Source organism: Meriones unguiculatus, chromosome 5 (assembly GCF_030254825.1).
Source record: "Meriones unguiculatus strain TT.TT164.6M chromosome 5, Bangor_MerUng_6.1, whole genome shotgun sequence".
Taxonomy (NCBI): domain Eukaryota; kingdom Metazoa; phylum Chordata; class Mammalia; order Rodentia; family Muridae; genus Meriones; species Meriones unguiculatus.
The window spans coordinates 133,923,651-133,926,970 of record NC_083353.1 but is presented as its reverse complement, the minus strand read 5'-3'; the positions used below and the strand labels follow the sequence as shown (position 1 = coordinate 133,926,970).

Sequence of the window (3,320 nt, the reverse complement as noted above, 5' to 3'; positions counted from 1 at the left end):
GAGTGGGAGGGATAGTGGGAGAGGGAGGAGACAAGGGAGGGGACTACAATTGGGACACAAAGTGAATAAACAAAAAATAAATTTAAATGAAAAATGAAAGAGCCTTGAAAAAAAAGAAAAAGAAAAATCAGTCATGAAATAGTAACGAAAATAATTTTATGGTTGGGGTCACCACAACATGAGAAACTGTATAAAGGGTCATAGCATTAGGAAGGTTGAAATACTAGGCACTGTATTTCTTCCAGATAACCCAATAAAGGTCTCACTACATGGATTCTTCAGTAAAGGAAACGAGTCTGTAATTTCTTAGGAAGTATTTAGGATATTCTACTAAGCAAAAAATATACCCTGTGAATAAGAGCAAAATTCTTGAGATTGTGAGTCAAGCACTCTTCAAAGCATGTTATATGCATCCTAATAAGCCTGATATAAAAATCACTATCTCTAGCTAACAGGTGCTAAAAGAAGGTTGCACCTCCAAAGGCAATGACCAGAAGGTTCTCTGTGATTGCTGGGTTATTTCTTAGCCATAGGCACATCCTTGCCACCTCCCTACTAGAAAGGTGCAATATTCTCCAGGCACTCAGTGTGAGTTAGGATTGCCTTTTCATTTTTTTTATTAACATGTGGTAATTGTATTTATGAGGTATAGTGTGATAAATTTATACCTGTGGAATTGCATTTCTCTATCTTGCTTATTTTGTCTGTAAATCTCATCAAGAAAAATTTTCTCTCTCTTTTTCCCCCTCTTGCTGTCTACTGGAAGACACTCTACATATAAAATTATTCTTTGTAGAAGCACAGTATCCCCAGTCACCGCTTGTCTTCATACACAGCTGTTGCAGGATAGTTGATCACATTGTGAACCCTGAGGTTGTATTGTTTACTGGAAAAACCTGTTCTGGTTGTGGTGTGGCTTGGCCCTAGCACAAACCTTTAATACAAAACAGAATTAAATAAAGTCAACCATAGGTCAAGAGGCAGAGCAAGCAACCAGTTGACAGGACATGAACATAGAGATAAATCATAGAGAGTAAGAGGAAGTCAGGAGGATGGCTAGAGAGATACACAGGAAGTAGAAAGGAAAGGCATTGAGTTTGAAGGGTTTTTGAAACAGGATGGAGAAACACTTTCTCTTGGGACATCAGCTGAGGAGGAAAGTCAGCTGGGTGCTTTCTCTGCCTCTCTGATCTAGCAGCTTTTCGCCCCAGGATCTGGCTCCTGAGTCTTCATTGATAAAATTAATGTTTGGGATTTTGTTTAAAAAAATACATTCAGCAAAACCAATAACTGCTCCCTACAGAGGGGTGGCGACAGTCTGAATGCTCTGGTGAGGACATTTATCAGGGTTATTTTTCTTTTTGTGGTTTAGTATAATCCACTGTGGAAATGGAGCACATTAGTCACCAGCTAATAAACATAATGGACTATTGTCAAAGAGGCGTCAATAAGATTGTGCACAGCATGTTGCTATTGCTCTTAAACTTATTCAATGTTTATATGTAAGTGCGTTCATATGCACGTACGTCTGCGGACTACATGCATGCAGTGCCTGTGGAGGCCAGAAGAGGTGTCAGATTCTCTGGAATTGGAGTTCCAGGTAGATGTTAGCCATCACACAAATGCTGGGAATCAAACATAGGTCTTCTTTGAGAGCAGCAGGTGCTCTTAAACACGGAATCATCTCTCCAGCCCCATGCACAAGGTTTTGTGTGGACTTAAATTTTCATTTCTCTTCTGTATGTCTAGGAATAGAATTTCTGGCTGTGTGGCAACTGTAACAGTTTTGAAGAACTTCTAGATATTTTCCCTAAGTAGCTGGGCCACTTCAAATTCCTAGCACCAGTATATAAGAGGCTCAAATCCTCCCTATCCTAAATGCTTAGCCTTATCTGTATTTTTTAATTTATTATTTTAGCCAACCTAAACACAAAATGTCTTCTAGTTCTAATTTCCATTTCTCTGGTGGAAATAATGATAACCATCTTTTCATGTGTGTGTTGAGCAGTGATACCTCTTCACTGGAGAAATGCCCATACAGACACTTAAACTATTATTGGAGGGAAGACTACTTTTTTATTGTTGCGTATATAAATTTTTTGTATATTTTAGATACAAGTCCCTTATCATATATTTGATTTGTAAAGGCTTTTTTTTCCTATTCTGAAGGTTGTCTTTTCATAGTTTTCATATTTTCCTTTGAAGTACAAAGTTTTAAGTGTTGATGAAGTCCAGTTTATCTATTTTGGTTTTGTCTTGTTTTTCATACTTTGGGTGTTATATTTTAAAAGTCGTTGGTAAATCTGAGTTTGTAAATAATAATTAAACCTTCTAAGAGGTTTTATAAATTGGCCTGTGATGGCTATTCTTTTTCTTTTTTCAAGTTGAAAAAAAAAAAAACCAAATCTTTATTGTGTAGAAATACATATATACTTAAAAAAAAAAATCCCCTCAAAGATGCTAGTCTTTCATTTACTCATCTTCCTCTTTCTCTTCCATGCCTCTGATGTAAAGAACATTATCACACCTTTACTTCACCCAAATGTCCGAACAATGCCCCATCTATGTATTATTCTGTATTTGCAAGCTGCGTGTTCATTTAACCATCTACAGAGAACAGGTATCCCTTGTCTTCCATTCCCCAACTTAAGTTTTACCATCACTGGCTTTCCTGTCAGCCCACTGAGAAAAGGCTTAGGATTAGAACACCCGGAGCGCTGCATCGCAGGAGCTGCAGTCGCTGCTGCCGGCCCCTTGTGACTGGAGCAGCTGCAGCTTTAATGGCTATTCTTGGTTGTCAACTTGAGTACATCTGGAATTAACTAAAATAGAAATGGTTGGGCACATCTGTGAGGGATTTTTTTTTTTAATTAAATCATGTGAAGTAAAAAGACTCAGTTCTAATCCAGATCATTGAGGTGGGAAAATCCAACTTTAATCTGGATGATACCGTCAGCTGCCAACCCACATTAAGGACATGGAAGAAGGAAGCTTTTGTTCTTTACCTGCTTGCTCTCATCCTTGCTATCAAATCTATTCCTTTACTGACATTAAAGCCTACTTCTTCAGGATCCATGTGTATACTGAAAACCAGCTGAGACATCCAGCCTTATGGACTGAACAAACTACTGGATTCTTGGACATTCCCTTAGTAGACAGCCATTGTTGGACTAGCTGGACCACAACACGTAAGCCATTCTAATGAATCATATAGACAGATATAGATGTTAGATTGATAAATGTAATATATATGTACTATATATATATAATCATTCAATAAATTGTTACTCTAGAGAACCCTGACTAATACACCTAAGAAA

General features: G+C 37.7%; 1 pseudogene; it reads right to left on the bottom strand.

Moving 5' to 3' along the window:
• Window positions 1-2,460: 2,460 nt before the first annotated feature.
• LOC110561231 (small nuclear ribonucleoprotein F-like) lies at window positions 2,461-2,723 on the bottom strand (annotated as a pseudogene).
• Between the last annotated feature and the right edge of the window lie 597 nt (window positions 2,724-3,320).